This window comes from Ahaetulla prasina, chromosome 2, assembly GCF_028640845.1.
Source record: "Ahaetulla prasina isolate Xishuangbanna chromosome 2, ASM2864084v1, whole genome shotgun sequence".
Classification (NCBI taxonomy): Eukaryota; Metazoa; Chordata; class Lepidosauria; order Squamata; family Colubridae; genus Ahaetulla; species Ahaetulla prasina.
Window position 1 is genome coordinate 46,829,700 of NC_080540.1, and position 21,981 is coordinate 46,851,680.

A 21,981-nucleotide genomic window follows, 5' to 3' on the forward strand; every position below is an offset into this window, starting at 1 on the left:
CCACGCCCACCAAGCCACGCCCACCAAGCCATGCCACGCCCACCAAGCCACACCCACTGAACCAGTAGTAAAAAGAATTGAAACCCACCACTGGTTTAATGGTGAAAGTGGTTTGCTTTAGTTTGGCAAGATTTTTGTCTGTAGGTGAAGAACACTAAAAGAAGTCAGAACAACTTCAGTGCGTTGTTGTTGTTGTTGTTGTTGGTTTTTGGAGCCTGTCAAAAATAATCTTAATAATAATGTATCACAGAGTTTTTATCTACAATTTTTAAGAAATATATTATCAACCAAAAGCAGGGGGGAGGGGGGAAGGGAAGGGGAGGGGGGTCTAGGGACCTGTCACATTATCTCTGAAATTGATCAGATTTCTTTGGTTTATTCCCAGCAAGCAGCATTTAGCTTGCACAGGCTTTGAAACTAATGGTGTCTGAGGTATGGTAGCTTTTATACATAGCAATGTAATTGTCTCTTTTATTATAGTGCAATAGGAAATATGAATTTTGCTGTCCTGCTTTGTAGAAAGAGTTTAGTGAACAATTCCGACTTCACATCAGGATGAAAAAGTAATCATCTTTATATTGTAAATAAGTCTGTCTTTCAAAGTAACAACAGTAAGCTTATGAAGAAAAATGTGTTTTTCATTATAATGTCAAGTTCACCACAGTTTGATATAGTCATCCAATTAAGTGATCAACAAAAAAAGTCATATTCTAAATTGATTCACTAATCATCAGCCATGATGTTGAAACTTATCATGTCTTCCATGTCCACATCTTTCTAAATTAGCTCAAATTAAGACATTTAATTAATTCTGTGTTGTATGTACAGAGAGAGAGAGAGAGAGACCAAGAGAGAGGGAGAGAGATTTAAAAACAAAAGAGATAACTGGATTTTTCTTTCAGAATTGAATAAAATTGATATATTATTTGTTTTTGAGGATTATAAATTGTTATGTTCATAAAGTATCCATGATTTAATGCTCACATTCATAACAAAGGCACATTCTATAATATTATAGAAATGGCAGCCAAAGATTCAGAGAGAAATGATAATCAATGAATAGTTTATTTTAAAGTTATGATGAGATCAGTTAGCCCCAATCCATTTATTGTTCTCAAGTAGGGTTTTAGTTGTCCTTTTGTTGTCCTTCCTAAAGAAAATCTTCCTATATTTTAAGTTGCAAATTAAGAGGGAAATCAAGCAGAAACCTCTGATGAGCATTAGTCCATTATATGTCTGCTCTCTTGAGGAAGCGGAGAAATTAAAAACTGCTTGATGACTGACACACAACTAATGTTTAAGTTAGCCTCTAGTACTAATATCATTGATGCTTAGCAGAGATTTGGAACCAATTAGTCTGCTGAATAAGATATTTGGTCCATTGGGTAAGAATATGAAGGCCATTTATATATTGAAGTAGATTAGGGTGTCAGAAATGTGGAGTACCACTTATGAATTTGATGATCTGTGTCATTTTGATATTAGATTCATAATAGAGTTGTTACGCAACTTAGCAAAAATAGTGATACAAGATTTCCACATTTTTTACTTAGGGTGTGCACTTTTTCTAACAATACTTTTTGAGTGTTTTGTTTTGAAGGTTAACTTAAACTTCAGATTAATTCATGTTATAGGAGTTGAAGTCCATTTTGCTTCCACCTTCACATGTATAGGACAGTATTGCTTGTTGATGTTTGTTGCAGATATGTATTACATTGATATGAGTTACATTTGTTGATGATAATTCTATAGGATTTTCCATTTTTTATTCTCTGCCAAGGACAAGAGTGCTTCCCACCTGGGAAGAAGTGGGAGGTAGGGAATCTGATACCCTTAAATTATAAGACTGATGCTTTTGGATGTTGGAAAATCTTGATTAGACCTATACTTCCAGATAGTATGTTCTGGAGACAGGGCAGCTTGGTGAAAGATGGCTTAAGGATATGGCTGATTTTAAGTCTCTTACTCTCCACACTTTCCATTGAAAACTTTTAAGGAAGACGTCAGCAGCATGTAAACTGAATAACCCAACTCCATGAATTCCATGATAAACTAAACAACGTGTTAATTTTTAGTTCTGTCATGCTCTAATTGTTCAGGATGTTTCAGTTGCTGGCTTCCAAAGTAACCTCTTCTTTTGCATATTCTTCTGACCTTTTAGAAAGCCCTTTGGAATTCAGAATCTCTGGGTGACAAGCTTAGGGTATGTTTTTAAGGAAGGAACTAAGAGATTTGCACCTAATTGCATCCCAAATATTCCTGGTAACTCTCTCTTTTTAAAAAAAATGTTTGCCTGATGTCTGAAGTCTGATAAGTGAGGCAACCTCACAGCCAATGGGTAGCATTCAAAGTTGATAAATAAATATAATAAATGTTAAGATTGATGATCATGATGTTGATGATGATGATAAATTAAATTCATGCGTAAATTAAATTCAAGTAAGTTTGGGCTGGGAGATAATTTGTCCTTATCATTTTGCTCTGGATACACTCTGATCTGCTAGTTTAGCAATCAGCTAACACCTAGGGGCTGAGGTCACATGTTTATTTATTATATTTCTCCACTAGTCCCTGTGACTCAGGGAAGTTAGGCTGATGAAGGCACATCTTTCCCTCCAACCCCTGGTACTATCTTCCAGAGTCATTATGTTTTGAGCAGAGCAGGAGAAGAATGGCAAAGTCTGGTTCTTTCAAACTGGTTTTTCCATTGTATTCTCTAACCAGCAGTAGCAGATTGGAAAGAGAGAGAGAAAGAGAGAGGGGGCTAGCAATCTGTGTGCCATCTTTTGGCATAACTCTTCCCATGCATGCCAGTTATTGTTCAGGGGGTTGGGAGCACTAAATTTTCATTCACAAATGCTTGACAGCTGATAGTCAGGCTGCTATTGGACCTGGGTTTAGAAGTATTTCAATGGATCTGCAAATATTTCCACCATCCCCAATAACTGGCATGCATTGGCATCTTTGCCCCTGGTTTTCAAGAGCACGCTTAACCTGGTACCATGTTGATGGTGCTTACGATATTAACTATTATTACTAAACAAATAAACACCCAAAGAAACTCTTGCAGAAAAATAAAGTAAATTTTGACAGGTAACTAAAACCATATATCTAGTCCAAAATTTCCCTTTTCCACAGCCGTCACTTCAGTTCCACAATGAAATATATTCAGGGATTATTATTTTTTTCATGTTTAAAGAGAGAAAAGCAAAACAAAGCAGATAAATCCATCATCTCTTTCCCCTGACTTCCCCTGCTTAATTGTAAATAGCAACAGTTTCTACTAGCAACCTTCCTGAGTCAGAAATGGGGCAGCTAGTTTTATGCCAGTTTATTCGTCTGCCAATAAGGAGGTGCTAATCAGTAGGAGGAAAGATCTCTGAGAATCACTTCACAAAAATATTTACATGTTTATAATCTATGCAGATTAACAAAGAATGAGATCATTCTGGAGAACTGAAAAATCACTGTTTATTGATAGCTGTAGAGATGCTAGGGATAGAGATGATATAGCTATACAGAGATGATAGGGATAGAGCAGACAGAAATGAGAGAGAGGGAAGAGAAAGTTGATAGAGAAAGAGAGATAGAGGTGATACAGATCGGAGAGACAGATGATAGCAGTAGAGATATGGAGATGATAGAGATAAAGATGCCGATAATAGAGGAGATAAGGATGATAGAGATCAACTACTTATTTTTCTGTTCTCCAGAATATATACTATTTCTGCACCCTAAATTCATAATTTTAGAATATTTATTCAACATTAGAACATTTGATTACCTCTAAGCACTTCAGTCTCTTCTTCCTTTATGGCAGTCAGTGATGCGGAAGGTGATAGAGAAAATCAGCGATGGTAGTTAGCCTATTTCTCAAATAATCCTCTGAGGCCAGTGATGATGAGCCATTGTAATATACAGACCAAGACAATGATGGTGCAAATTATATGTATGTATGTATGTATGTATGTATGAATGAATGAATGAATGAAATGCAAAATTACCAGGAGATATTTTAGATAAGAGAAAAGGCTGTTCATTGGCGAAGGATAATGGTTTTATTTGAAAGAGTGCCATACATGTAGAAACTGAAAAATGATTATAATTCAAGGATCTTGGACTATATATATATGTGTGTGTGTGTATACATACACATATATATGTGTGTACACATTATTAATATATATTAATATATTCGATTAAATCTTTTTCTGATTATGGCACCAGGTGTTCTTGGGAAAAAAACATCATTCACATATAAGCATAAAAGGAGCCTGTGACATAGGTAAGGCAAGGATTCCTTTAAGAACAGTGTTTTTTTGAGAGGTAATTCTTGATTCTTCTATTTTAAATTAATAATTGCTTTATTCATTGTTCATACGTTGTAATGGAGTTTTGACAATTAAATGGGGAGAAAAAAAAATGTTCTTTTCAAGACAAAGATCCAAGATGTGAATGGACTCTCCAGGGATCTCATTAAAGTGCTTGCTCTCTAATAGTGTCTAGCACAACAGCCGCTCCTACCATAATCTCTCACAGTGTATTTTTCAGTTAGGTTAGTTTACGCAAAATTAATAGTCTAATTTTGCAAGCAACTGGTGCAAAGAATATTGATTTTGGGGGGGGGGGCGTGCATATGCCTCATTTTATTTTAAGGTAGCTTTAAATTCTCAATGCTCGTCAGAATGCCTGACCCAACTTGTGCTATGCTAAAGATCAGGTCTAGTTTTACATACTGTTTTCTTATGTACTTATATTCGGGGATATATACCCAGAAACACACATTTTCTTATCTTCTTGCAGGAGAGATTCACAACAGGACAGCTCGCAACTAAAAGCTTCCCTGGGCTTTTGCACTTTCAACTATAGCTCTTGTTTCTGAGTCAAGCATTTATCTGGATGCTCCTTTTGAAAAGCTTCTATTTAAATGCTGGATTTAACCAAGTAAAGGAAACAGGCAGGTCAAAGTCCACCAGCACTGAGATGGGATTGTAAAATCAATTATTGTAGGGTATACGTTACAAATGGTATGCCTGAGAACAGTGGAAATACATGCCATTTATTATTTTATACTTGAGTTTGGCATATTTTAGGATTTAGGATTAACACAAACCTAAGGATTCTCAGGTTGTTTACCTGTGATTTGGACAGAATGATCAGCTACAAATAATAGAATTTAAACAGCAGAATGATTGCAGGAGAGTAATAATTAATATATAGCAACAAACTATAAGGAACATTTCAACTTTTAATTGCTTCTGGGTGGTTTATTGTTTTGTTTTGTTTGTTTTGTTTTGTTTACATTTATACCCCGCCCTTCTCCGAAGACTCAGGGCGGCTTACAGTGTATAAGGCAATAGTCTCATTCTATTTGTATATTTTTACAAAGTCAACTTATTGCCCCCCCAACAATCTGGGTCCTCATTTTACCTACCTTATAAAGGATGGAAGGCTGAGTCAACCTTGGGCCGGGCTCGAACCTGCAGTAATTGCAGGCTACTGTGTTCTTAATAACAGGCTTTACCAGCGTGAGCTAAACCGGCCCTAATAACCGGTTTAGTTATTCCATCATTAGTTAAAATGGATTTTGGTTGGTTTCCTTGGAAATGTTTCTATCTGTAAATTGGAACACCAATTTCTGGAATTTATAAGCATCCTTGTTTATTAAATTTATTGTATTGCGCATGAAGCAGGAGTGAAATCCAGCAGGTTGTGGAAAACCGGTAGCGGAAATTTTGAGTAGTTCAGTGAACAGGCAAATACCATCTCTGACTGGTCCCAGAGTGGAGTAGGAATGGAGATTTTGCAAAATCCTTCCCCCAGGAATGGTAGGCACGCTTGTGCTCTTATGCACGCCCCTTACAGAACTCTTAGGAATGGGGTGAGGTTAATAGTAGACAGTTTTTGGTTGAAGCTTTTGGGATTTTGGGAAGAGACCACAGAGTCAGGTAGTTTATTCCAAGCATTAACAACTCTGTTACTGAAGTCATATTTTCTGCAATCAAGATTGGAGCGGTTAACATTAAGCTTAAATCTATTGTGTGCTCGTGTATTGTTGCAATTGAAGCTGAAGTAGTCTTTAACAGGAAGGACATTGTAATAGATGATTCTATGAGTTAAACTCAGGTCATGTCGACTACATGTCGAATACATACCAGCATCTAGCTCAATCATGAATCTCAGGTAGTAGAAATCTTTTAGGAAGACATAATTTGTATGCATTAGGAGTCAGTTTGTTCTCATCATCTCAGCATCCTGCACTAAATACAGCTTCTCGATGTCCCATGGGGGAATTTCTCATATAGGGCATTGTTATAATCTAATATTGAGATTAGCAGTGCATGAATGATGGGGGCCAACCTATCCTCATTCATTAATCAGACAAAGCCCTGTGCTTGATTCTGAGTCAATATAAATGTAGCTTCCTCTTCAGACCACTTATGTGAATATCCCTGAGAGAACAAGGGATGGGACCAACGGACTAAGTAGTATGGCCACTATTATTCTCTACCCCCAGGCATTCAGATAAACATCTAAATAGAGCCTGTGAAATACATCTGGAAATTTCAGGGAAAAAGGGGAACAGCGTCTGCATTGTTTTCTGAGCAATGATATGAGCAATCCAGCATGACAACCTTAATGTCAGATGGAAACTCCCTTTAGATTTTGCTCATCAAAATACTAAATTGCTTATAGAAATACAGTTAAGCATCCAAAAATGATAGGAGACAAAAAATGGATAGCTGATACGAGGCTGCCTTCCTGACAGATTGCTGCGATATAAAGTGATGCAGCAGAAAAATAAAATCCCTGTTTCTGAATGGGCTAAATAATTTCGGCTGTTTAACACAAGAGTAGCAAGCCAAGAAAACCTGGTAAAATAACTAAGTATGTGATAGAGCCTAGACAATGACGGCCCAAACCGTAGCCCATCTGGTCTCCCACAACTGCCACATGGTTTTATGTCATATTAAGCAGGATCCATTTTGGAAACAGAACAAGGCAAAGCTACATAAAACATTCTTTTAAAATTCCTAATGCATTCAGAGTAGCAATTGTTCAGAACCCCAGGAAAGACACTAAAATAAATTATTGTTCATCTCTTTTTGGAATGATGCTGAAACTACTTTTGGAACTGGACCCAATTTAGCTCTGACATTATAACCAAGCTAGGCAGTTTGTATACCATACAGATGATCCTTGCCATTTTGGCTCTAGCCCTCTGGATGTATTCCAACAACTTGCTATAAAGATGCAGGCTTCTTTATAAAGTTGTGTTCTTTTCACAAACTCTTTTGTTACTTTTAATTAAACCCATTGTTTTCAGTGAAAATGAAACTAATAGATTTCTTTATATTATGTAGGTTGAAATAAATGAAAAGGGACTTGTTTTACTTAATTTGTAATAAGTTTGAATAATTCAAAATGTTATGATGCAAATCCAGCCCTCATGTACCTATGTCAATTAATGCAGGCACATAATTAAGGGTATTTTGTCAAGAAGTTATAATGCACATTTTGTCATTTACTGTCTTGTACCTTACTCCATACGATAGAAATTCTCAATTCCTTTACACTGTATTTTCAAAAGACTTAATTTTTGGTAATTATAAGTTGGAATGGTTTGGTAGGTTTTTAAATGGTGTCTTTTTAAAGCCATGGTAATTGTGACAGAAATATCAAGAAACAATGTTAGTCATAGAAATAAAGAAATAAGAATAGGGAAAACAAAACAAAAGAGAGGCACATTTCAATAGCATAATTTGGCATAGTTGTTTACCCATAAATTATGAATGTTTAAAACAAAGCTGCACATATTCAGTTAGATGAATATGTTAGATTAAATATAAAATAGGACAAGTAGCAAAAACAGTAGTCTCTGTGAGCTAAAAACAGGAGATCTCTATTATTTAAATACACCGTTACACCAAGAAGATTGATGATTATGGTCAGCTTAACCTAATAAAACAATGGTAGAAGGACAACTTATCTACACTGGCATCCCTATCTCTGAAGAATTTCTGTTCCTTTCAGGAAAATATGATTTAAAAAACTTGCTCAATTTAAATTATATATGCCCTGGAATTACAAAACAAGCGGTAGGCTTTCTTGTTTACTATAGTAAATTTTATATCATGTTTAATCATAAAAGCTATATATTATCTTTTGTTACTACTGATAACTAAGTGCACAATAAAAACATGTCATTCATTGCCTTTGAAACACTTGCTATTCATGTATTGGGAGAGGCCAAAGTCCTGTGTTTTTTTTTCTCTTAGTTCTTTTATGTACATTCTACTCTAATGTGATCATGCTGTGGACTTAGAAAAAGCCAATGTATTAAACAAGAGACTAGTTCAATACAATCTGATCAAAGGGCAGTGGAAGAACAGGAGAGCAGAAAGCATATGTATTCATGTATGTGTGTCTTGAAAACCCTGGGAGAGTGATAAACTAAGTTCAAAGGCTTTGCATTTAAATTGTTATATCGTTCGCCTGGAGCATTTCTGGACCTTCCAAAAGGGTTTTGTAAACTGGTTTGTTGAATTCTAAACTCCAAAAACCGGGCAGTTCTTAACTCCCTGCTCTGAACCATTTTAGATTCTTAGCTTTTTGGTATTCCTATCCTTGTTGTACTGGAAGCATTTGTCAGGAAGCATTTGTTCTTGAATGCATCTGGGTCAATATTAAAGGGGGGGGGGATGATAGGTCTATACTATAGGCCACCCAACCAAACAGATGAAGTAGATGAACTTTTTGCTAGTCAGCTAACTAAGGTATGTAGGAAGCACATCACAGTAGTAATGGGGGATTTTAACTACCCTGACATTAACTGGGAGACAAACTCTGCACCAAGTGGAAGATCCAACAGGTTTCTAACAAACCTAGCAGACAAGTTCATTTCCCAAAAAGTAGAGAAGGGAACAAGGGGATCAGCCATATTGGACTTAATTCTCACTAACAGAGATGAAATGATAGAAGGTGTTGAAGCTACAGGAACCTTCGGGGCAAGTAATCACGCAATACTGGAATTCAACATTATGCAAACACAAGTAGTAGAACAAAGTCAAACTAGAGTCTTGGACTTTAAGAGAGCTAATTTCAATAAACTTAGAGACAGCTTGAGAAGGATTTCATAGATGAAAATCCTCAAGGGGAAAACAACTCAAGAAGCTTGGGAAATTTTGAAAAGTGAGATTATAAAAGCCCAGTCTAGCGCAATACCAATGAAGAAGAAAAATAATAAATCTCAAAAGAAACCAGCATGGATGCAAAAAGAACTATCTGACAAATTGAAAGACAAAAAGGACAAGTATAAAAAGTGGAAAGGGGGGCAAATAACTAAGGCAGAATATCAGCAAATAGCCCGAGCCTGTAAAGATGAAGTGAGGAAAGCTAAGGCTCACAACGAACAAAGACTAGTGACAAAAGTTAAAAATAACAAAAAAGCTTCTTCCAATATGTTAAAAACAAGAAAAAAGTCAAAGAAACAATTGTCCCATTGCTGGGAGAAAGTGGCAAGAAGGTGACAAGCAACAGGGAGAAAGCAGATCTACTTAACTCATTTTTTGCATCTGTCTTTACACAAAAGGAAAAAAACAATCCAACCTATCAAAAACGGCACCACAAAAAACAGATTAGGAACACAAGTTAAAATAGGGGAAAAAATGGTAAGTGAACACCTGTCTACCCTAGACGAGTTCAAATCACCAGGACCAGATGGATTACACCCCAAGGTTCTGAAGGAACTGGCAGATGAGATCTCAGAACCACTGAACTATATCTTTCAAAGATCCTGGAGCACAGGGGAACTGCCAGAGGACTGGAAAAGAGCTGATGTAGTTCCCATCTTCAAAAAAGGGAAAAAAATAGATCCAGGAAACTACAGACCTGTCAGCCTGACCTCAATACCGGGGAAGATTCTGGAAAAGATAATCAAGCAACGGATCATTGAACACCTAGAAGCAAACAAAGTAATAACCAAACGCCAACATGGGTTTGTCAAAAACAGATAATGCCAGACTAATCTCATTGCATTCTTTGACAAAGTGACAGAATTAGTGGACCAGAGGAATGCTGTCGATATAATTTACTTGGACTTCAGCAAAGCATTTGATAAAGTAGACCATAACCTACTAAAGTAGATAAAGTAGAAAAATGTGGGTTAGACAGCACCACCACCAGATGGATTCGTAACTGGCTGACCAACCGCACTCAACGTGTAGTTCTCAATGGAACTACATCCACATGGAGGGAAGTATGCAGTGGAGTACCCCAAGGCTTGGTTTTAGGCCCATTACTCTTCAACATCTTCATCAATGACTTGGACGAGGGGATAGATGGGGAATTCATCAAATTTGCAGATGACACCAAGCTGGCAGGAATAGCCAACACTCCAGAAGATAGGCTCAAGATACAGAAGGATCTTGACAGACTTGAACATTGGGTGCTAACTAACAAAATGAAATTCAAAAGTGAAAAAAGTAAGGTTCTACATTTAGGCCAAAAAAACAAAATGCACAGGTACCATATATGTCGTACCTCGCTCAATAGTAGTAACTGTGAGAGGGATCTTGGAGTCCTAGTGGACAACCATTTAGATATGAGCCAACAGTGTGCAGCAGCTGCCAAAAAAGCAAACACAGTTCTGGGCTGCATAAACAGAGGGATAGAATCAAGATCACGTGAAGTGTTAATACCACTTTATAATGTCTTGGTAAGGCCACACTTGGAATATTGCATTCCAATATTCCAATACATGCCACGATGTAAAAAAGATGTTGAGACTCTAGAAAGAGTGCAGAGAAGAGCAACACAGATGATTAGGGGACTGGAGGCTAAAACATATGAAGAATGGTTGCAGGAACTGGGTATGTCTATTTTAATGAAAAGAAGGACTAGGGGAGACATGATATCCGTGTTCCAATATCTCAGTGGTTGCCACAAAGAAGAGGAAGTCAAACTATTCTCCAAAGCACCTGAGGATAGAACAAGAAGCAATGGGTGGAAACTAATCAAGGAGAGATGCAAGTTAGAACTAAGGAGAAATTTCCTGACAGTTAGAACAATTAATCAGTGGAACAACTTGCCTGCAGAAGTTGTAAATGCTCCAACAATGGAAATTTTTAAGAAAATGTTGGATAGCCATTTGTCTGAAATGGTGCAGGGTTTCCTGCCTGGGCAGGGGGTTGGACTAGAAGACCTCCAAGGTCCCTTCCAACTCTGTTATTATGTTATGTTAAGATGGATCAGGACTTATACATAAATAAGCTGGCATTCATATATCAGCTTAGTATTGTCCATAGAGAGGAATCAAAGTGGGGAAGATGGCACTTTCCTCAAGGTGATTTAAGATTGTTGATGCACTATAAAAGGGACCAGGTTTCAATCATGCCTTAATTTTTACCTTTTGGTTGTGACCCTATGGATGCCGCTGGACCTATCTAAAGATAAGGTGAAATATTAGCTATGCTGGCATTGCCTCCAGAATTCCATGCAATATTGATATTGGAGAATGTGAAAGGAAGGGGGTAACTGTATTCATGTCCTACTTCCGGCTTTTTTTTATAAAAAGAGGTTTTATAAATTGGCCACCGAAGGATCAGACTATTGCATTGATAAGCCTTTGATCTGATTCAGCGCAACTCTTTTTATGTTCTTGGATTTGTGTGCAAAACATGAGAGAGACGGCTATGACAGCAGGCAAGGGACTGAATCAATTTTCAAATAACATAAATGGTAATCCTGACTTTCTTGATTTGGAGTGGGACTGATCTTTTAATGCTTTGGCCTTTCCTAGGGATTATCTAATATAACAAAGACCAGCCATTGTATTTTTCTGCTGCCTCCAATATTCCTTGCTGTACACTTTCTTGCAAATCTAACTTCTGAGAAGGAAGGATTTGGAAACCTTGGGAAAACAGTGTATTCGGAGATTCCCTTGTTTAGAATAAAGTGGCTGACTTTATTCTACAATAAATATTACAATAAAGCTGTAATTTAGACCTATAATATAACCTGCCTTTAGTTCGCAAAGAAAAATAATCAGTGAAGCTACTGATTTTGCTATAATGATAGCAAACTAAAAACAACAAAAAACAATAGAATTTAGAATAACAGAGTTGGAAGGGGCCTTGGAGGTCTTCTAGTCCAATCTCCTGCTTAGGCAGGAAACCCTGCACCATTTCAGACAAATGGTTATCCAACATCTTCTTAAAAACTTCCAGTGTTGGAGCATTCACAACTTCTGCAGGCAAGTTGTTCCACTTATTGATTGTTCTAACTGTCAGGAAATTTCTCCTTAGTTCTAAGTTGCTTCTCTCCTTGATCAGTTTCCACCCATTGCTTCTTGTTCTACCCTCAGGTGCTTTGGAGAATAGCTTGACTGCCTCTTCTTTGTGGCAACCCCTGAGATATTGGAACACTGCTATCATGTCTCCCCTAGTCCTTCTTTTCATTAAACTAGACATACCGAGTTCCTGCAACCGTTCTTCATATGTTTTAGCCTCCAGTCCCCTAATCATCTTTGTTGCTCTTCTCTGCACTCTTTCTAGAGTCTCAACATCTTTTTTACATCATGGCAACCAAAACTGTAATAGGTTACATGGAAGCAAGGTTTTATACAACTGTGTTGTCCAAATTATTATTTTTTCATTAAAATCAGGATGAAAGATGTTGGTTAAAATTGATTTTGGGGGTGTGGCAAGCAGAATTGGTTTTGTGTTTTTTAAAGTAAATCTGAAGAAAAATAGTCAAATAATTTGCAGTAAGTATAGGTATATGTGTCTGTGTTTCCTTGCATTAATAATTAATTTGGATTTACATTTAGTTAATAACTAGTACCTTTTTAAAAAAATAACATATTTTAAAAATGTTCTTCCCTTCAAAATAATCCAGGGCTCATGTATCTCTCTTATCTATTATTCTGGTTTATTATGGAATAAATGCTTTTAAACTGTTCTCTGTCTTGGTATTTTGCATGAGACTGTGTGGGAACAAAAATGAATAATAATGAATGAATTATTCAGTACCCATAAATATCACTGGAGTAATTGATTTTTATCACAGTTCTAAATTACTTGTCAGGCCAAAATGATGGGTGAAACATAAGTTCTTAATCCATGGTTGAAGTCAGGTTTGATTAAGGATTTTACTATTCATTCCTGGAAAACATTTTTCAAGAGTAGTACTATAATAAGCATGTGCTTGTATCTAAATTCCAGCATTAAATATGTGCACAAACTTTTTCTCTAGTTTTGCCACTAATATATAGCATCCATGTTTATTTGACACAAATAATATATTTCCTTAGAATTGAAGTTTAAAACGTACAGCAACAATATGTATACTATAATGTGATTATGGATGACAAAGCTTCAACATATTTTCTTTTTATTACTCCTAAAAGATGTGCTCAGCATATCCAGTACCAATCAGCAATTCCAGGCAACTTTCAGGCTAACCCATAAAAACCACAGGTCTACAAATTCATACCTAAAATTACCATGTAGGAACTACAGCTGCACAAAATAAAATGAAAACTCTCCAGGAAAGCTGTTTTCTTCTCAGTTTAAGGTTTGAAAGAAGCTCAGGTTGTGTTTTTTTTTTGGGTTTTTTTTGGTTGTTTTTTTTTACAAATGAAAGCCTAGTAAAATACAAATGTTTAGTTTAGTTTTGGAATGAAAATCAGGTAGAAGCAAGCAAGCCCTTCTGCGACAGAATGATTATAAGTGAAAGCAATCCTACCAAAACAATTCTCCCTTTAACTTATATCAGTGGTAGTCAACCTGGTCCCTACCACCCACTAGTGGGTGTTTCAGCTTTCATGGTGGGCGGTAGGGATTTTGTCCAATAGTGAAGCACTTTCCTTTTTTTTAAATTTAATTGACTTATAAAAAAAAATTTCATAGCATTATTTAAAAAATTTTTCATTAGGTTTTCATAAAATTCCCCATGACAATTTAAATTTCTGAAAATATACTATTTGTATCGCCCGCACATAAGTTTAGTTCACCTTATGTAAGTGAAACTAAATGGCGCTATAGTGCGACCGCAAACAAAAGAGCCTCGTCCCAGAATAGGGAGCCTCGTCTCCCTCCATACCACCCAGCTGTAACAGACAAGCAGAGCTGGTAGCCGGCGGCCCCTCCAAACCCAATCCACGATGCGTGAAAGGTATGCGCAGACAACAATACACGGCGCATTACTGTGGAACCGGTGGGCGGTTAGAAAATTTTACTACTAACAGAGATACAATAGTGGGCAGTAGATATAAAAAGGTTGACTACCCCTGACTTATATCCACCAGGCAATCCTCTACTTGCAACCGTTTGTTTAGTGGCCATTTGAAGTTACAATGGCTTTAGAAAAAGGGACTTAGACTCTTTTTCACACTTAAGACCACTGTAGAGGGATGTGGTGGCTCAGTGGCTAAGATGCTGAGCTTGTCGATCGGAAAGGTCGGCAGTTTGGCGTTTCAAATCCCTGGTGCCGCGTAACAGAGTGAGCTCCGGTTACTTGTTCCAGCTTTTGCCAACCTAGCAGTTTGAAAGCACATAAAAAATGCAAATAAAAAAATAGTTACCACTTTGGTGGGAAGGTAACAGCATTTCATGCGCCTTTGACATTTAGTCATGCTGGCCACATGACCACGGAGACGTCTTCAAATAGCGCTGGCTCTTTGACTCTTTGGCTTAGAAACAGAGATGAGCACCACCCCTAGAGCCAGAAATGACTAGCACGCATGTGTGGGGGGAACCTTTATGTTTACCTTTAGCATCTCCATGGTCACGTGTTCAAAATTGCGATGTATTTATGTGGTTGCCAGGGTCATTCGACCACCGTCTGATAAGCAGACAATGGGGAAGCCACACTTACTTAACAACCATTTTACTAACTTAACGGCTGCAGTGATTCACTTAACAACAGTGGCAAGAAAAGCTCATAAAATGGGGCAAAACTCACTTAACAACTGTCTTGCTTAACAATGGAAAGTTTGGCTCCGTTCTGGTCATAAGTCGAGAATTACCTGTAATGTAATTCTCATAAGTACCAGGTAAAAGTATTCCGTGATTATCTCAATAATCAGGACAGGCAGTCAAGAGATGTTTCATGTGTCATCCAAGTGGTTTTCTTCTCCTCCTCCCCCTCTCCCTCCTCTTCCTCCTCGTGCTGCCAGATATCTTTTGGGATAGAGACAATGAACTTATACTCCATTACTTTTTTTCTCCAAATATTCAAGAAATATTCTTCAAAGAATATTCTTTAAAGAATATTTCTTGAAATATCCTTTCTGTATCTGGAAAGAATTGTGTTCTTTACCAATTCGAGTTTTCTACCAAAAGTCTCAAGTTTCTTAATCTGAGTGAGGATACCATGAAAACTTAAAGTGAACCTCTCCAATCTCGATTGCAGAAAATATGACTTCAGTAACAGAGTGTCAATGCCTGGAATGTACTACTAGACTCCGTGGTCTCATCCCCAAATCCCCAAAACTTTAACCTAAGACTGTCTTCTGTTGACCTCATCCCATTCCTAAGAGGTCTGAAAGGGGCATGCATAAGAGGACCAGCGTGCCTAGCATCCCTGTCCTAATGTTCCCTTTAGTTGTATTCATTTTATGTATTCAATTCATGCTTATATATATTATTTAATATGTATTTGACAAAATAAATAAAGAAAGAAAGAAGAAATCACCTTTGATTGCTGCCAAAATCTGTACATGATATGAGTTATCTGAAGAATAGAAATACCCTATATCAATTGAACATTGTGGGAATGAAGAAGATCATTCCACTATAAACAAATAGAATGTGTTGCTTTGAGGGTTGGGAATAATCCTTTGGCTAGCTTTCTGGAGACTGTATTCTTGGTGGGGACCACAAAAAATAAATAATTCAAAATCAGGATAAAAGCAAATTATAATTCCATTTATATTTAATATTAACTAAATCAATACTTCCCATCATTTGCTTTATATGAAATATTACAGCTTGATGGACATTTTTGTGGGACAATATCCAATGCATTCTGGGCTTCATGCAGCTTTTCAGTCACAGATTGTAGATCTCTGATGCACTTCTTCCAGCCATCTTTATAGCAATCACAATTAAGAGTGACACATAAAATAATTTGCTCTCTTACAGCATTAAGTTGCTAGCACTAAATAATGGTTTTTTAACCTCCTACTTTCCCAAGTCTTTGTGTGCCTTCTCACAAAAGTGACAACACATACAAATATAATAACTTATTTCTCTTTTTATCCAACTGACCACAAAGAACATTAAGAACAGAGAAAGTACACAAGATACTTTTCTCTTTCTTGTCTTGAATCTGCTTTGTTTTCTCTTGATTGGAAGTATAATATCTTTAGGCTTTTCTCTTCATCAGCCTGATTTCTGTAGGGTCTTCCCGTTCCTTCCCATTTAATCAGCTCTAGCTTAACACCCCCACCCACCCCTCTCTCTTTAAAAAAGAGCCCATTGTGTATTAATTAACATTTCATTGTTCTTTTCACACACTTAATGTAGAGGGGCTTCAGCAAAGCTATCAGCTGAATGTCAGGAAAATTAAGGTAGCTAGGGAAAGAAATGTATCAGTTAAATACATATGTGCATTCTTCCTTGTTTCAAAACAGTGATTTTCTCTATGCCAGGGAAATATTGTAACTACTATATTATGGAAATCCTTGTTTTACTACAACGGTTTCAAAAGCACTAAGAGGCAGTGCAGCAGCCATTAACTCAAATGAGAGGACATTCCTCAGTCTATTTACTTGAGAAAATAATAATAATAATAATAATAATAATAATAATAATAATAATAACAACAACAACAACAACAACAACAACAACAACAACAACAACAGAGTTGGAAGGGACCTTGGAGGTCTTCTAGTCCAACCCCCTGCCCAGGCAAGAAACCCTACACCATTTCAGACAAATGGCTATCCAACATTTTCTTAAAAATTTCCAGTGTTGGAGCATTTACAACTTATGTGGGCAAGTTGTTCCACTGATTAATTGTTCTAACTGTCAGGAAATTTCACCTTAGTTCTAAGTTGCATCTCTCCTTGATTAGTTTCTACCCATTGCTTCTTCTACCCTCAGGTGCTTTGGAGAATAGTTTGACTCCCTCTTCTTTGTGGCAACCCCTAAGAAGAGGGAGTCAAACTTTGTGGCAACCCCTGAGAAGAGGGAGTCAAACAAACTAAGTAAAATACAACAAGGTTTGAGCCAACAAAGTTGGAAAACACTATTTTCAACTTGCTATTGGAAAATATGGACATTTCATGTAGACTGAAGGTGGGTAGAAGATAACTTCATCCATTCTTGCCTCTAGGGCTGCTTGGTGGTTCATATTAAGGTCAAGGTGGATATGCCCTTAATGGGTCTGCTTAAAATACTTTTAAGGTTTTTAACTCACTTGAAGTTGGATGGATTCATCCAGCCTCCAGTTTAAAACCTTCCACAGATTACTTAGCTAGAATATGCAGTAAAGTGTTTTGGAAAGGCCAAGAAATTATGTTATATGTCAAAAAAGGAAACTAAAGGTCAGTGTGGTGTAATGATTTTAAATGAGTGAAATTGATGAGTGTCCTTCTAGCCCAAGTGATGGAAAAATTGTATAAAACCTTATTTTTACTGGTTCTTAAGAAATACACTCTTTATTCATCTTCCTCAAAATGTTTCACCATGTATTATTTGCTTCTAATTTTAAAAATAATTTAAATCTACATTATTGTCTGTATCTGTCATCATGTACATCATTTTCCCTGTCCCTAAGCTCATTTTGTAACTACTGATCTCTCTCTTTCTCTCTGTGTGCATTTGAATGGTAGAGTGTTAGACTTGCCATCCTAGAAATTGGGTTTGGATGATGATCTTAATTCAACTGCACTTGAAAAGGATTTTGGGGGATGCTGCAGAAGTGACTTGACTAATGAACCTATAATTTGAAAACCTCTGAACTTATTTCTACAAAAAAATTGTCATTTTTCTGCCTATGGAACCAATTACAATTTAACTTTTCTGCAGCTGTCATCCCATTCTGAAAAAGTCACTGCACTATTAGATATTCATGGTTTATGTAAACAGGAGATCAATGCATCAAGTACCCTGACTTGACAGGCACAGAATCCAGTATGGTTCAGAAACAGCTACTTTCTAGAGCATGGGTGTCAAGTGACGTTTCACAACATTTTCTCCCTTCATGGAGCTGGGGTGGGGGTGGCCTGTGCATGACGCATCCAACCTGCAGGCCACTAGTTTGAGACCCCTGGTCTAGAGTAGCTGACAGTATTCTGGGGAATTCTAGGAGCTGAAATCCACACATTTTAAAGTTGCCAAGGTTGAAAAATACTGTTCTGGAATTATGCATGCTGAATCTTCTTTACAGAATAACTGTCGTGTCCCACTCCTCCGCTGACGGCCAGGTCAGGGAAATCCGAATCAGGCTTGCCTCTGCAGCTCTGCCCAAAGTCCTAGCAAAGTCCTCAGAGCAGGCAGGAGACTAGTAAGTGACTTCAGCAAGATAAGTTCGACTTTGCCTGACTCAGAGACTGCCAGAAAGCAGATCCTTTATATAGGCCATGGGGTGTGGCTCCATGACTCAGCACTCATTAAGGCCTGCCCCTCCCTTCCTTCTGTTGCCTCCGCCTATCCAATCTTCTGATGCGAGGGTCACTCCAATCAGCTGTTGTTGGAAGTAAACTTTCCTCAGGCTCACATGCTCTGGAGGAGGGGGAGGGGTCTAGCTGCTCCGTTTGCCTGGGCATGGAGCCAGGGCTGGGGCCGGGGGATGCTCCCTCCTCTGCAGCCTGCTTGGGCATGGAGCCAGGGCTGGGACCGGGAGGTGCCCCCTCCTCTGCAGCTTGTCTGGGCATGGAGCCAGAACTGGGGCCGGGAGGCATACATTCCTCCGTGTTCGGGAGCAGATAAGCAGACCCCGGCTGCGGTGAGAGCGGACAAGACACAACAATAACAGAGTTGGAAAGGACCTTGGAGGTCTTCTAGTCTTGGCTGTGGGTCTAACTGTAAAGTAAGTCGAGTGATACTTGTTGATATTTGGTTCATAAATAAGGAAAAAAGCAATGAATATATTTTCCAATATTATCATAGTACTTTCATAATATGATGAGGATAGCGTTAGAATATGGTAAACTATATTTTACTAAGTCATTCCATTGATTCATTATATCCTAAGTGATTGACACAAGAGTTAAATCATGTGATATGTAAAATTTAACCAGGTGAACTCCGGCATTATAGGCTGGCATTGTACTAACCATGGAATTAAATCTAATGCTTTCAGTATAAAAAGCAGCTGCTATGCTATTAAACTTGGTGCAAGTGCTTAATGTGTTGCCTTACAACAGGGCTGTCAAACTCCGTGGCCCACAGGCTGGATGTGTCATGCGCTGGCCAAACCCATGCCTGGTTTAGCAAAGGGGAAAAAAGCCCTGATATGTCACATATCATGATGCCATGATGCCACGAGTTTGACACCCATGCCTTACAACAATCAAACAAGAAAGTCTGTAAATTAGTGTTGATAGTGCCATTTTCAAAAGAGAAGACAAGTTAAATTGAAACCAATCATTTAACAACAGACAGGGGCTTCTAGTGCCAAACGTCTTGATTCATATCTCAGTCTCTTCCAGCATGATATCTCTTGGGCTGTCATTGATTCCTGCATTATTGCTGAACCTCTGTGAATATAACTGTTTTAATTATTCCATGCACTGAATTAAATGGATTAAAAAAGAAAAAGCAATAGGTACCCAGGATGGTGCATTATAGTATTTAAGGTGTTGGGTTGATATCATGGAGGTCCAGATTAAGCCATGGAAGACACTTGTTGACTTTGGGGCAAACACTCTCATGTGTACTTACTAACAATGAGTAACTGGAATAATTGTTAAGATCATTATATCATTTATTTATTTTTTGTTTATCATGATTAGTAACAAAGTATGTATCTAGAAATGAGAAAGAAGACATAATTACTGGAAGTTTACTACTAAACAATAGCAAATGAATGGCAATGTAAAAGTTGTAAAAGGGGGATTGAGAAAAGTCTGTCGGTCTAGAAAAATATGAAAGTCTACCTCCATATTCATTTTACTTCTACTGAAATTTTCAGTACCTAGGATACTTATGACTGATTTTTAATTCATTTGAATGGGGCTATATCATGACTATTCTGAATATGGTTTAAGAATAATATGTCAGGCGCAAAAGACCGGGTTCACATGTGACGCTTCAATTTAACTTATTTATTGCTAAAAACCTATGCCTAGGAGTTTTCTCAACTAATGGTCAACATCTGGTTAGAGTTAAATAAAGGTCAACAGCAGTCAAGGAAGGCTAGACTTTGTGGCTACATATTGTAGGCTGATCCCTCATTTTACCTCTCCCCCTGACTCTGTCAATACTTCTCCTACATCAGGGGTGTCAAACTCACGGCTCGCAGGCTGGATGCATCATGCACTGACCACGCCCATGCTCGATTTAGCAAAAAGTCAAGATCATGTGATGACGCTGTGATGACATGAGTTTGACACCCTCTTACCTCTATACTTTATTTCAGTGAGATCATTGTATTATGGTATTATCAAAACCCTTTCATTATCCAAGATTTCAGGCAAGAGTCTTTTCTAGCCTTCCAGACAATGATGGGATGAAGAGAGATGTAGTATCTTTGAGCCACAGTCATTTACCAGGTCTAGCTAGGGTGAACATATTTATAAATCATGATCTATAATTTGTTCCAATTAATAAGAGGCATTGCTTTTTTTGGCCAGTTCTTCTTATAGGCAAAGCCTGATAAGAATGCTCTCCTAGTGTCACGATGTATTATCTGAATTGAAAGAAAAACTGCTAAATTTGTAGAGTGTTGTAGAAGAACAATAGTAATCTTCTATTAAAAACCCAAGGGTGGTTTTTAATAGCAGGGGAGAGAATGGCAAATGTTATAACATAACCAATACCTTAAGGGTCATTGATATCCTTTGAAAGTGAGACTTGTAGATGGGATAGCAGAGTGGAATTAATATTTTTCCTCATTATACAAGTGCTGATTGAGTATTGGTATACCACAAACTACAGCTTGTAATAAAGAGAAAGCCATGTGTTGTAACTCCTCTAGTTTATGTCAATATAATTAGTGGTTATGTTCTTTTGTTTTCAAAGTCCCACTGCCATAAATAAGTAGTGGATTAAAAACATGCTTTAAACAATCCCATTACAAGTTACTGTATCTTTATTTTATTTTTGCTAATAGGCATGTAAGTGATTTAAGCCATGTCATTATCATGTTAATCAAGTTAAGGTAGATGGCTCCTATGCTTTGCCTGCAGGAATAAACTTTTAAAAACAAGCAGATCTGGATAAAATCTAACCTAAGCAGACCTAATTTGACAAGCAGACTGTGCAAGTGACCTACTCAGTTTGCACTCCAAGCCACTTACATTTCAAATCTGATTTCAGTTAGGAACCTCTAGAAAACTTTCAGTGATGGGAAGCTTCTGTTTCATTTCACCTTATATATAAACCTTTGGTGTTCTCGTGTGCCAGCTTGCGTGCCGGAAGCGGCACGTGAAACCATCCCATGATGAATGTGTGGCCTTGCCAGCTCCTCTTCACGTTCCTGTGCTCAAACATGCACCGATCAGCTGGCCATCACACACGTGGGGGCGGTGGACCCCAGAAGAGTGGTGGTCCATTGTGAATGTGTGAGCTGGCACCCAAACACCCAACAAACAGCTGGCCATCATGGATACAAGTGACATCAACCCGGAAGATCGAGTGCTGGCTTGTGCATGCACAATAGACCGCCGCTCTTCTGGGGTCCGCTGCCCCCACACGCATGACAGCCAGCTGACCGGTGCGCATTTGAGCACAGAAATGCAAAGAGGAGCCGATGAGGCTGCACATTCATTGTGGGATGGTTTTGCGTGCTGCTTCCGGCACGCGTGCTATA

At 37.8% G+C, this 21,981-nt stretch overlaps 1 protein-coding gene across 7 annotated transcripts in view; it reads left to right on the forward strand.

The window, feature by feature from the left end:
- The window catches only part of CHL1 (cell adhesion molecule L1 like), a 244,699-nt gene that overhangs the window by 25,973 nt on the left and 196,745 nt on the right, over positions 1 to 21,981 (forward strand). Inside the window, exon 1 of one of the 7 annotated variants that reach the window (XM_058166234.1) lies at positions 18,397 to 18,513. The exons of the other annotated variants lie outside the window; for them this stretch is intronic. The gene's annotated coding sequence lies outside the window, so the exon portion shown is untranslated. Of the gene's footprint in view, positions 1 to 18,396; positions 18,514 to 21,981 lie in introns of those variants that run through there. 7 annotated transcript variants of the gene reach the window in all.